Consider the following 15154-nt stretch of genomic DNA (forward strand, 5'->3'; position numbering starts at 1 on the left):
GTCCAACCTGCTGGGATGAGTCCCTTGATTCTTCCTTTTGTCTTTCCCTGTTCTTTCATGACTCATATTATTTTAGCTGTCAGTTTTTTCAGCATGTTATTTGTCCCTTTGTTGGAAACCCTGAAGCTAGTGTCTGTAACTTGGACCAGCTGAAATTCAAGCTTGGCCCAGCATCAGGATTTGCCTCAACACTTTACTGTCATTTTAGCTATTACACATAATAACTGAGAGATTGTATATTTAGCTTGTTTCTTGTCATTTTGCCTTTCCTTATGCATCTAGTGAGCCAACTCTTTAGGAGTTAGATTTATCATTTCTAAATTCCAGTGGTGACTTTTACTTCTAGTAACTGGTTGCAACACAGCTGCTACTTAACACTATGAGTGGCCCAGTGGCCATACAGAATCAAAGTTTTGTCAACTCCTACCCTCTTATCCTTCCTTTTCCCAAACCATTCTTTCACCACATTTCAGTGAGTCAGGGTGATTCTAGTGAATCCCACTTCCGATGTCACCTGTGATCAGGAGTCCCCAAGACCACCCCAAGGTTCAATGATTCATTAAAAGGACTCGAGAAATTCAGAAAAACCATTACATTAATGGTTGTGGCTTATTACAGTGAAATGATACAGACTAAAATCAGCAGAATTGATTTAGGGCAGTGTCCAGGAGAGACTAGATGTGGGCTTCCAGTTGTACTCTCTCTGTGGAGTTTTATAGATAGCACTTACTTCTTCCAGCCATGATGTGAGATAACACCCATGAAGTACTGCTAATCAGGGAAGCTCATTCAGCATTGTTGTCCAGAGTTTCCATTAGGGACCAGTTATGTCTGCATGGAAGGCCCATGTGGCTGGCCTTAGTTATTCAGTCCCCAGCCTCTCCATCCAAAATTAATATAATGTGGCCCAGAGCCCCCCACCACAACTCACATTATTAGCATAAACTATCTGATGTAGCCCAAGGCCCCAAGTAGACAAAGAAACTCTGAACAGGCAGAATATTTCAGGGTCTTAGAGGTTATCTCCCAGGAGTTGGACAAGGTCCAAATCTTTCTTTGGAGGTACAGGGTTTGGACAGCCTAGGCCATCTGTGTTAATCCTGTACTGCACAATGAGATTACCTATTTTCCCATACTCATCAATACTGTTAATCATCCATTCTGGTTTTCAACAATCTGATATTGTTTACTTGATATGTGTTGTTTTCATGTATTCTTTATGGATGAAACTGAACGTTTTATCTACTGACTGTACATAAGCTACCTGATAAAATCCTTTGCCCATTTTGCTATTGATTGGACATTTTTTCTTCTTGATCTGTAAGTGCTTTCTGTCTATGCAAGAGATTTGATTACTGTGTCTTATATGTTGCATGCTATTTTTCTCAGTTTTTCATTTGCCTTTTGTCTTTGTCATGCATAAATTTGTAATTTTTATGTAATTTGTCTATCATTTTTAAATGATTTCTGGGGTTTTGAAATTTTCACACTTCTTTCTTAGTAGTGTCCAAGTGTATTTTTTGTGATTAAATTTTTGATCCATCAGGAATCCATTTTGATATAAGAAGTAAACTTCCAATCCAGTCCTATTATTAAATGCCTGCTGAGTTGTTCCAACAAAATTTATTAAATGAATTATTTTTTTCTACCCACTTCAATGCCACATTTATGATATACTAAACTCTTAGGTCCAATTTTGAATTCTGTTCCATTAATCTGTCTTTTGATATGCCAGCATGAAACTCTATTACTATAGCTTTTAAACTATAATTCTGTTATGTGGTAAACTTAGTTCCTTACTGTTTTACTTTGTTCAAGATTTTTCTGGCTACTTTTGCCTTATTATGTCTCTATATGGAATCTAAAATAAGCTTTCCTAGTTGTCCTAAAATAAATAAACTGGTAACTTTATTGTGATCACATTAAATTTATACATTAACTTAAAGAAGAGTAACATACTTTTAAAATTGCACCTTCCTGTCCAACAGTAAGATTTGTCTCACCATTTATCCTAGTTTTCCTTGATCTCCCTTATTATAATTTTAATTTTTTTCTGCACCGTTTCTAAGTTTATTGTTAGGTATTTTATTTTGTTGCTAAAACTAAATATTTTTGTTGTGAGAATAGCAATTTCAAATAGAATATTATATTTTCTAACTTGTTTACATACAGGAAAGCTATTTTTGTGTGTATTAATTTTGAAAATTTCCATACTTTGTTTCTAATATTTAAATTACTATATATGTTCCAATTATAAAGTTATATTATCCTGTATTAATGTAATTATATCTACTAATTTGCAGTTTTTATACCTTATATTTCTTTTTTGTACTAAATGCATTTACCGGTACTGTCAAAAAATTTTTAATAATGTTGCCTTTGTCTTATTCTTCATTTTAATGGGACTAGTTTTACTGTTTTCTCATTAAGCAAATTATTGGCTTCTGTTAAACTAAAATAAATTTTTTTATTCTGCTAAGGAGTTACCAATTTATTCTTATATTATTAAGAAAACTTTACCAGAAATTATTACTAAACTTTATTAAATGCCTTTTTAACATCTATGGGGTAGAGGGATTATGATATTCTTCTCATTTGACCTATTATTTTGGTGAGTGATATTAGTTTCTTTAATATTGAACAGTTGTATAGTATTTAAATAAAGTGCAGTTGGTCATTGTGAATAATTTTTAGTGGGTTGCTGAATCCTGTTTTCTCATTTTATGCAGAATTTTTGCTTTAATATTCAGAAATAAGATAGATCTTTAAAAATTTTCTAGCTTATGTGCATTTTTCAGGTTTTGGTATAAACGTTATTTAGAATTCTTTGCTTTAGAACAGTTTCAATAATGTTTTAATTAATGTTCTTTTTAATTTTGAGAGAAGTCTTCTAAAACTGTGCATATTTTGTTACTGTTTTAGAGAGACAGAGTATATTGTTACCATAAAACTTCTCAATTTCTTCTTTGTTAGGTCTGTAAGTTTCCTACATATTCCAGGGACAGTTATGGTTATTTATTTTCCTAGAAAAATGCTTTTCATGCAGGATTTTAAAATTCATTTCTAAATTTAAGCAAAGTATTCTCCTATAATTGCTATAATTTCCTTTAAACATAGGAGATTTTTTTCCCTTTGTCCTAATATTTTACATTGTGTTTTTGCATTCTTATTTTTCTCCCCTGAGTATGTTGGTAGGCTTTATCTTGTTAATTTTTTCAAAGAATCAGTGCTTGAATTTATTTCTTAGTTCTAGTTTTGTGCTGTATTCTAATAATTTATTAATGATTTTTTGTAAATTTGATTTATTTAGATTTATTTTGTCCTTTATTTAACCTCTTATTAACTTCTGTATTAACTTCTTACTTCCCAGTATTTTATTAAGAATGTTTTCAAATATGCAGAGAAGTTGAAAGGATTATACAGGAACCTATATGGCCATCAACTAGATTCTTACAATCAATAATTTACTATATTGCTTTATCACATATGTAGCCATCTATCCATCCCTCTCTTTATCCATCAAGTCCTTTTAATTTTTTTATTCATTTAAAAGTAAGTTGTAGATATTCTTACATTTCACCTCCAAATACTTTAGCATGTATATTGTTACCTGGAATTCCTTTTTAGTTTTGAGGTACATTTTACAAAAGACAAAATTCATGAATCTAATTGTATCAATGAATTTTAACAAATTTAACAAATGCATACATTTGTGTAATCTAAACCCATACCACAGTATAGAACATTACTGTTATAATTACTTTTTAAAAAATTAGGTGTAAATCTAACAAAACATGTACAAGACTTGCATTCTTAAAACTATGCGATGTTGATGAAATAAATAAAAGAAGATCTAAATAAATCAAGAAATATACCATGTTCATGATTAGGACTAAGCTCAATGTAGTAAAGATGTCAGCTCTCCCCAGTTGACATACAGGTTTCAAGAAATTCCTATCAGGATTTCTTTTTGTAGATGTAGACAAAATTATTCTAAAATTTATATGGAAAGGCTAAAGAACTAAAATAACTTTTTCAAAAAAGCAATTTTGAAAATGAAGCATAAAATGGGATAAAGTAGCCTCTTACCTCAAACTTTTATATAGCTACAGTAGTCAAAGCTCTGTGGTATTAGATCAGTAGAAGAGAATAGAGAACTCAAGTAGAACCACACAAATATTCCCAAGTGGTTTTTGACCAAAGTGAAAAAGCAATTTAATGGAGGAAAGTTTGCATTTTCAACAAATATTGCTGGAGAAATTGGATATCCATAGGAAGAAAAGAAAGAGACAAGGGAAAACTTCAACCTAAGTCTAACACCTTATACAAAATGCATTCAAAATGAATCATAGATTTAAATGTAAAACATACAATTATAAATCTTTTTTAAAATAAAAGAAAATCTTTATGATCTAGAGCTAGGCAAAGAGTTCTTAGAATTGACACCAAAAACATGATTAATAAAAAAACTGATAAATTGGACTTCAGAATTAAAAGCTCTTGTTTTGCAAAAGACCCTGTTAAGCAGATGAAAATACAGTGAAGAGGAGGAAAAACAAAGAGCAACATGCTTATGCCAGTTGATTCTATTTCTTTTTATTTTAATTTTTTTTTAAAAAAAAAGCTTTCCCAGAAATTCTACCAAAAGTCATCTTTTTACCCCTCATTGACTAGAATTATATTGCGTCGCTACTCCTGGCCATAGGCAAGCCTGAAAACTTAAGGTTATTTAATGGAGGTACATTGCTGCCCTGATAAATTCAGGTTTTGGTAAGTCAGGAAGAAAGTTAGAATGAAAATTTGGAGGACAACTAGCAATGTGTAAAAAAACTAGCAGTGGAAATTTGGAGGACAACTAGCTGAGTGCAGGGCCTTATACTGCTAAATATTCTTTTGTTCATATAACAGTGGACCAACTTGAACAACTACTTGAATCTGCATATGGAAATGGCTTATCCTGGCAATTACTTAACAAAGTCACCTATTCTGCCTTATGGAAAATAGTCATCTTATATATCTGCCACATAAGACAAAATAAAGTGGCTCCTCAGCACAACTTTGGAAATGCTGTGAAATCTTTTGGAGGAATACTTAGATTTGGATACCCTTGAAAAGAAGAAGTTATGTGAAATTTTGTGGCATGTGATTTAAATGCAGAACTAACTGTCTGCTGTAGTTGCAAACACTTGTAAAGGCTTGAATATTATCAACTTGTGATGATGTATGTAACTGTCCTGAGAATCCTGTGCTAGAAAACTAAGAGGATGTAATTATCAAATTAGATGAGAACCAGATACAGACTAAAAAGGAATTAAATAACTAAGATGAAATGGACACATGACTGGCAAGGCACGAAGTACTGAAACTGAATCGAGGAAATAGAACATCTAAATAGACATATAACAAGTAAAAGGATTTAATTAATAATAGAAAAACTACTACAGAGAGTAGCTTAAATCCAAATAGCTTCATTGCTGAATTCTACCAAACATTTAATGTTTAGAACATTGTACCAAACAATTCCTAATACTTCAAAAGCTCTTCCAATAATAGAAGAGGAAGAAATGCTTCCCCATCCATCCCTATGAGGCCAGTATTACTCTGATAATAAAACCACACAAAGACATCACAAGAAAACTACAAACTAATATATATTATGCATATAGACATAAAATTCATCAGCAAAATACTAGCAAACTAAATCCAGCAACAAATAAAAAGAATATATATCATGAACAAGTGGAATCTATCCAGATACGTTGTTTGTTCCCTATACCCAAAAATCAATTAATGTGATAGAGAATATCAGTAGAATTAAAAAGAAACACAAGATTATTTCAATAAACATAGAAAAGGCATTTTTTTTTAAAAATCCTGCACCCTTTCATGACAAAAACACTCACCAAATTAGGACGAGAAAGGGATGTCCTCAATAAAAGACATCTATGGAAATCCTACAGCTAATATCTACTTAATGGTGAACAGACTAGATGCTTTCCCCATAAGGTCAAGAACAAGACAAAGATATCCACTTTTCTACTTCTATATGACATTGTAATGGAGGTTCTAGCCAGGGTAATTAGACAAGAAAAAGAAGTTTTAAAAATCTACATTGGAAAGAAGGAAGTAAAACTATATTTGCCAATAAAATAATTTTGTACATAGAAAATCCTAAGCAATCCACTGAAAAAAACTTTTAGAACTAATATGTGAGTTCAGCAAGGTTGCAGAATATAAGATTAATATATAAAAATCAATTGTATTTCTATGCACTTATAATAAACAACCCTAAAATGAACTTACGAAAACTATTCAATTTGCAAAAGAATAAAATATGAATACATTTAGGTAAAGAGTACAAGGCATACTCTGACAACTACAAAACATTACTGAAAGAAAATAAAGATCTAAGTAAATAGACATCCCATGTTTATGGATCAAAAGACTTACTATTATTATGATGACAGTCCTCCCCAAATGAATCTACAGATTCAATGCAGTTTTCATTAGAATACCAGTGGGTTGCTTTGTAGAAATTGACAGGCTGATACTAAAATTTATATAGAAACTCAGGGAACCCAGAATGGCCAAAAAAAGAAAAAAAAAAACTTAAGAACAAATTTGAGAGCTCACACTTTCTTATTTCAAAACTTAACTACAAACAGTAATTTAGTGTGGTACTGTCATGAGGATAGATATATAGACCAGTGAATACCAGTGAATAAAATTGGAAGTCCAGAAATAAGCCCATGTATCTGTGGTGAACTGATTTTTGACAAGGATGGCAAGACTATTCAATAGGAAGAGCATTGTCTTTTCAACAAATGGCCTCAAGACAACTGGATAGATAACCACATGCAAAATAAAGAAGTTTGTCCCTTACCTCACACCATATACAAAAATTGATTCAAAATGGATCAATATCTAACTAACAGCCCAAACTATAAAACCCTTACAAGGAAACATAGAGGCAAATCTTCATGACTTTGGATTTGGCAATGGATTATTAAGTATAATGCCAGAAGCACAAGCAACAACTGGAAAAAAAATAGATGAATTGAACTTTATCAAAATTGAAAGTTCTGTGTTTCAACAGAAACTGTCAAGAAAATGAGAATTAAACCCATAGAACAAGATAAAATATTTGAAAATTATTTATCTGACAAAGAACTTCTATCTAAACTATATAAAGAACTCTTACAACACAATAATAAAAAGACAACTAAATTTAAAAGTGTACAAAGGATCTAAACAAACATTTCTCCAAAGTAAATGAACAAATGGCCAGTAAACACATGAAAATATGTTCAACAGCTTTAGTGATAGGGAAATGCAAATTAATACCACAATAAGATACCTCTTTACACCCACTAGGATAACTTGAATCAAAAAGTCAGATAAGTACTGACAAGCATGTGGAGAGACTGGAACCCTTATACACTGCTGTTGGGAATGTAAAATTGTGCAGCTACTTTGGAAGCAGTTTGGTGTTTTCTTCAGAAAGTTAAACATTGAGTTACTATTTGGCCCAGCAGTTCCACTTGTAGATATGTACCCAAGAGAAATGAAAACATATATCCAAACAAAACTTAAATACAAACGTTAATGGCAGCATTATTCTTAGTAGCCACATGGTGGAAACAACCCAAGTGTCCATCAATGGATGAATGGAAAAACGAAATATGGTATTTCCACACAATATAATATTAATTGGCCATAAAAAGGAATGAGGTACTAATACATGCTACAACATGGATGAACTTTGAAACCATTATACTGAGTGATAAAAGCCAGACACAGAAGAACAAATAATGTGATTCCAATTACGTGAAATGTCCACAACAGGCAACTATATAGACAGAAAATAGCACATATGCCTATATCTCACTCAAGGTTAGTGTGGTAGTGTTGGGGATTTTTGTATTGTTTTTTCTGTTCCCTTTCCCCAGATGCAATGGTTTTCTACTAATGTCTTATTATAGATTAAGTATTTTATTCCATAAAGGGAGATGCATAGATGGGTCTGGGTGGAGTTTGGCAGAGGCTGCTGTTCCCCTCCCCAATGCAGCACCACAAGAATAACTTTCGCAGGATTCTCTTTTTCCTTGTGAGCACCTGGTGGGATTCCCAGAGGAAAAGTCTGAAAGTGGGTGCTAACCCACTACATCTTATATCTACAGCCCCAAGGGACTTCACACTCACATTTGGCTTTTTAAAATTTATTTTAAAAGCTTTAGCTGTGCCTTCTTACCAGATTATATGAAGTTCAGCAGCATCTGCCTTCAGTGGGCAACTACTGAGGTCCAGTTTCACCTTGCAAATTTCTGTCTTTTTGCAGACTTTGGAGCATTTGGTTGCCCTGCAACCTCTTCTATGGTGGGTTGGCAAAAAGTCATTATTTGCAATTTGTCTAGTATATTTTTTGTTGTAAGGGTAGGGATGATTTTTTTTTTTTTTTTAAGATGGAGTCTCACGCTGTCACCAGGCTGGAGTGCAGTGGTGCAATCTCAGCTCACTGCAACCTCCACCTTCCAGATTCAAGCCATTCTCCTGCTTCAGCCTCCTGAGTAGCTGGGACTACAGGCGCACGCCACCACACCCAGCTAATTTTTGTATTTTTAGTAGAGACGGGGTTTCACTAGTGTTGGTCAGGATGGTCTCCATCTCTTGACCTCATGATCCACCTGCCTCAGCTTCCCAAAGTGCTGTTTTTTGTTTTGTTTTGTTTTAACATTATGTGTCTCTTAGCTGACATTGGAAATCTGACCTGTAATTTTCAAAAGTGTCAAAGTCATGACATATAAGGAAAGACTGAAAAGCTGTTCTATATCGAAGAAAACTAAAATATACATTAAAGTTAAATGCAATGTGTGATTCTAAAGTGGATACTTTTGCTATAGAGGACATTATACAACTGTCAAAACTTTAAGGATTAAATATTAGAAGTAAATCAGTATTAATGTCCTGATCTTGATGGTTGTATTATGGTTATTTATATAGGAGGATTTCCTTCATTGGAGGAAATATGTTTGGAGAGGATGGGGTATTATGTTGGCAAGTACTTCAGGGAGAAAAAGGTTTTTTTTCCTGTTATTGCAACTTTATGTGTGCAACTGTTTCAAATAAAAAGTTTAAAAATCACATGCCTAGGAATAAATCTGATAGACAAGATTTCTATGAAGAAGCAATAAAGCATTATTGAGAGAGATTTTAAAAGCCCTAAATAAGTAGAAGGATATAGAATGTTCATAGATTGGGAGACTCATTATTCTAAAGATGTCAGTTATCTCCAAACTGATCTACATATTCCATGCAATACCAATCAAAATCCCAATTGTGATTTTTTTATAGAAATTGACAAGATACTTTAAAAATGCATATGGAAATGCCAACGACCTCTTAAAAGACAAAAATTGTAAGGTTTACTTTACTAGCTCATAAACCTTAATAAAGTTATAGTAATGTATGGCATTGCTGAAAGGAAACAGGAATGGATTAGAACAGAGAGCTTAGAAACAGACCCGTGTCATTATGACAAAGATGGAACTGCAAGAGAAAGTTAAAGATGGTCTTTTCAGTAAATAATACTGGAATAATTGGATTTCCATATGGAAAAAGTGAAATCTCACCCCAACCTTATACACAAAAGTCCATTTCAAATGGGTTATGGATATAAAAATGAAAGGTAAAACAGTAAGATTTCTAGAAAATAATACAAGAAAATATCTTCATAATGTTAAAATCTGGAAAGACTTAAATAGAACATAAAATACCCTACCCAGGGGGCCAGGCACGGTGGCTCACGCCTGTAATCCCAGCACTTGGGAGGCTGAGGGGGGCGGATCACGAGGTCAGGAGATGGAGACCGTCCTGGCTAACATGGTGAAACCCCGTCTCTACTAAAAATACAAAAAAAATTAGTTGGGCGCGGTGGCGAGCACCTGTAGTCCCAGCTCCTCAGGAGGCTGAGGCAGGAGAACGGCGTGAACCCGGGAGGCGGAGCTTGCAGTGAGCCGAGATGGCGCCACTGCACTCCAGCCTGGGCAACAGAGCAAGACTCCATCTCCAAAAAAAAAAAAAAAAAAATCCCTAACCATAAAGAAAAGATGGATAAATTTGACTACAGTAAAATTAAAAACTTCAGTGCATCAAAAAATAAACCAAAGTAAACAATAGATTAGGAGAATATGTTAATATTTGCAATACATAACTGACAAATAGATCATTTCTGGAATATACAAAGCATTTCTGAAAGTAATAAGAAAAGACAAACAACCCAGTAGGAAACTGGGCAGGAGACTTCAATGGGCACTTTATAAAAAATGATATTCACATGGCCAATAAACATATGAGATAATATTAACCTTATCATGAAGTCTTATCTTATTGTGATTTTAATTTGCAATTCTCTGATTGTTAATGAGGCTGAGTACTGTTTCACAGACACCTTGCAAGGTTAAATTTAACTTATACTAAGCAATGGTGAGCATATGGAGCAAATGGAACCTTCGTGACCTGCTGGTGGGTGTGTAAATTAGTATAATCATTTTGGATGATAGTGTGGCATTATTTACTGAAATTGATACATGCCCTGCAACCTAGAATTTTTACTCCTAAAAGTGATGTGAGCACAGATGCTCTAAGCAATATGTACAAAGTTGTTCATAGCACCATTGTTCTTAATAGCCCCAAACTGAAACAGCCCAAATGTCCATTATAAATAGAAATGGATAAATTGTAACATTTTAAAAAATATTATATATCAATGAAATAAGCAAATTACAGCAATATGCCACCACGTGGATTGATTTCACAATATACATGAAAAACAGCACAGAAGAATACCACATACTATGTGATTTTAATTTATATAAAGTTCAAATATAGGCAAAGCAAAGCAATGGTTTTATTTACACTTCTCTAGATAAAAACTATATTATACACATGCATATATATATGAATGCTTAGGTGGTAAATTTATAAAGGAGAGTAAAGAAACAATTGCATTATATTAAGGCTAATGGCTCCTTTTCAAAGGGAGGGAGAGGCTGGTGATGGGAAAGGGGCATGAGTGGAGTATGTAAGGTGCTTGCAATGTAATATTTCGTGGCTTATGTGGTATTTGCTTTGTGATAAATCAGTAAGCTGTAGTTCTTTGTTTTTGCACTTTTCATAAGCATAATACCTAATAAACATTTAAACATTTGCTTTGTTTCTGGCCATGTGAAATATGGATAGAAGTTTGTTTTGGTAGATTTTTTTAGTGGGCACAAACAATTGACAAAAAGATGAACACCATCAGTGGAACAGAGTAAAAACGTCCAAAAATAGACCAACATGTTTATGACCAAATGACTTTTGACAAAGGCACTAAAGAAACTCAATGAGGGTAAGGAAAGTCTTTTCAATAATTGGTGTTGTAATAACTTAGTATACATGTAGAAAAAAAAATCCTTGACTTCTACCTCACTAGTACACAAAAATTAATTCAAGACAGATCATAGATCTAAACATATAAAGCTATATATAACCTAACATTATAAAGCTCCTATAAGAAAACATAGAACAATATCTTTGTATTTATAGATAAGGCACCAATTCCTTAGGAGATAGAAAGAAAAAAGAAACAATGAAAAATTAATAAAGTTGACATCATCAAAATTTAAAATTTCTCATTAACAGACAGTTAAAAATGAAAAGGCAAGCCACAGTCTATAAAAATAAATATTCCCAACACATATATGACAAAAGACTTGTATGCAGAATATATGAAGAATTCCTACAAACCAACAATGAAAACCTAATTTTAAAATGGACAAAAGATTTGAACAGACATTTCTCATAATAATCAATAAACATATGAAAAAAATTTTTCCACATGGGAAATGAAAATTTGAACCACAATGAGATACTACTTTACATCTACCAGGATGGCAAAAAATTTAAAAGACTAACAACCAAATATTAGAATGTAGAGCAACTGGAACTCTAATACATTGTTGGTGGGAATGTAAAATTGTATAATCACTTTGTAAAAAGATTTGACAGTTTTGTTTCTTAATAAAGGAAAATATACATGTATTCCCTGACCAGCAGTTTATCTCTTAGGTAAATAAAGATGTAACTGTTATGTCCACTAATGGTCAAATTGTGGCAATCCATATTAGAGAACACTATACAGATGTTAAAAAATGATAAAGATCTATGTCTATTAAACATCTCTAAGATGTTTAGTGAAGTGGGGTGGGAAAAACAAATTGGTGATCAGTATATATAAATGATGCCATATACATGAAGAAGACATTGTGGTTAACTAATTGTGGTTGATTCCGTCGCAGTTGATTAAGTCAGTTAGTACAAGACACTCTTCCACTGACAGCCATGTTGTTTTACATTTTACAATCATACGCCTTAGGATGAGGATGACAAAGTGGAGAGACATAAAGACACTGAGCTCTGGATGACCACCAGTCACTGATTATACCATCCCTTGAGTCCCCTCTACTTCTGGGTTTCTAAATATGTGAAATAATATTTTTTCTTAGCATATGCCAAAAGCATCTGAACTGGATGGTTGAAAGCGAGAAAGCCTAAAAAGATAAAAACCAAAATGTTGGCCAGGTGCGGTGGCTCACGTCTATAATCCTAGCACTTTGGGAGGCGGAGGCGGGCAGATTGCCTGAGCTCAGGAGTTTGAGACCAGCCTCGGCAACACGGTGAAACTCCATCTCTACTAAAATACAAAAAAATTAGCAGGGCGTGGTGGCGTGCACCTGTAGTCCCAGCTACTTAGGAGGCTGAGGCAGGAGAATTGCTTGAACCCAGGAAGTGGAGGTTGCAGTGAGCTGAGATCATGCCACTGCACTCCAGCCTGGGCAACAGAGCGAGACTCTGTCTCTTAAAAAAAAAAAAAGAAAAAAGAAAAAAAGTTGATATTTATCTCTGCATAATGAGATTGTGGATTTTTTTCTTTTAACTTTTATACAATAAACAAGACTGATAAAAATAATTACTTATAAAAAGCATTCCAAATTAAACACCTTTAATTCAGAACCTCTATTATTTCTGGGATTTCCTATGACTCCTGGATATCCCTTTTATAAGATCATTTGCATATACCATATCTCAGTGATCAAAAAGTGGGATCAACCAAAGATAAATCTGAGAACAGATTACAAGAAGTCTCACAGTAGCCAAGTGAAAAAAGAGATATACAAAATAGAATATCCTTACCACCTACTGAGGCTTTTAAATCTGCTGTACTGGTGGTTAGGACCTGAAGGAGTCTTCTTTTGCATACAAGTTTATTTTTTTTCTTTTTCCTTGGAAGAAAATGAAGCGTATGGTGTAGGGCTGAAGGCATGGTGTTGTCTCAGCCAGTCCTAAGGCCTGTGGAGAAAGGAGCTGAAGGACAAAGCAGAAACCTTCACAAGGTGATCCATGAGACATAATGGCACAAACAGCACTGATTTAGTGCTCATATGACATGGTAACTGCTAAGTGCAGTCTCCATTCTTCTAGGAACATGACTTTGACTAAAGGAGGACTCAAAAGAATGCAGTGTTGTTTTCGCAGCTCAAGAGTCTGCAGCTTTGAGAGAACTGGGAAACACGTATTTGTTATGCACAGACATCTGAGTTCTCTTGGGACAGTGACAGCCACCACTTTCAAGTAGTTTTCTGAACAACAGACATCAACAAGGATAGTAGGAGATTGTGATAACGGAAAGATGAATATATAATTTTCTAGTCTACTTGACAAAAAGATAGTTGCGAAATCTGTCACTGAATAACAAGTCAAGAAGAAGTGCCTATATCAGGAATCCATGTTGATGTTTAAGTCCATTACCAATGAAATTGCTTAGTATAGAATACTCAGAAAATCTTGAAATGCTTCATTTCAAGCGAAAATCTTCTACTTAAACAACCCTAGCTCTAGAGTAGCTTTTTTGCAATGACGATATTGCCAGACATAAAACATTTATGCAGTAGACGTATATCACATTATTTACATTTAAGGAATATGTGGATAAGAACTTTGCATTGTTCAACTATCCATTCATTCATCTCTCCATATGTCCATTGATCTCTGTCCATTTAATCTATAGACATTTAACTGAATGCTCACCCTGTTTCAAATACAATGTAAAGAACAATTTTAGTGGAACAGTGGATATGGGTATCAGAAGTGGGTTACATCTGATTCTCAAAACACAGCTCTCAGTAAGAATATTCTAATAAACTGCAAACTTGACCCTTATATACAAGTTCTTTCTCCAGTTATAATGATAGGGTTTCATGGTTCTCTACAATAAGGACTAGTTATTAATAAATAAAGAAGAGCGTAAGCAGAAATTAATAAAATCTCTGTTTTCTTAACTGAGAAGTCTGGATGTCTTGCAACTTTTGAAAATCAGCATACACAGGCCAGGTGTGGTGGCTCACGCCTGTAATCCCAGCACTTTGGGAGGCCGCGGCAGGCGGATCACGAGGTCAGGAGATCGAGACCATCCTGGCTAACCTGGTGAAACCTCGTCTCTACTAAAAATACAAAAAAAAAAAAAAAAATTAGCCAGGCTTGGTGGCAGGCATCTGTAGTCCTAGCTACTGGGGAGGCTGAGGCAGGAGAATGGCGTGAACCTGGGGGGCGGAGCTTGCAGTGAGCCGAGATTCATGCTGCTGCACTCCAGCCTGGGTGACAGAGTGAGACTCCGTCTCAAAAAAAAAAAAAAGAAAATCAGCATACACAAAGGCAAATAGCTGAAATTCCTAATGTTTCAGAATGGGAGTTATTTTATTAGTTCATTAATTTTGACTTAAATTGGTTAAGGCTTTCAACTAATGAGAAGATTTTAAATAAAACATTTAAAATTTTAATCATAATTTGCTTATCTTTATTACCAATTTATTTGGTTGTGTGTGATTCATTTAACACTACAATACAGTGATACACATTTGCATCAGTATGGTAGACTGTGTTTCTTCTGTAGCTAGATTTGACCCCTATTGATTAGGTCAAATACACCTCTGTTGTTAAAGGAGATGTACACATAATCTCTAAAATATTTGTGCAGTAATACTTGTTTGTCACTAAATTCTTGGTCCATTAAAAAAATACAAATAACTAGGGTAGTTAGGCTGTGAAGTCATTTTTC

General features: G+C 33.9%; 1 protein-coding gene across 21 annotated transcripts in view; it reads left to right on the forward strand.

The window, feature by feature from the left end:
• Window positions 1–15154, forward strand: part of AGBL3 (AGBL carboxypeptidase 3) — a 136709-nt gene that overhangs the window by 14961 nt on the left and 106594 nt on the right. The gene's annotated exons all lie outside the window — the stretch shown is intronic.

Source organism: Macaca fascicularis, chromosome 3 (genome assembly GCF_037993035.2).
Source record: "Macaca fascicularis isolate 582-1 chromosome 3, T2T-MFA8v1.1".
NCBI classification, from domain to species: Eukaryota; Metazoa; Chordata; class Mammalia; order Primates; family Cercopithecidae; genus Macaca; species Macaca fascicularis.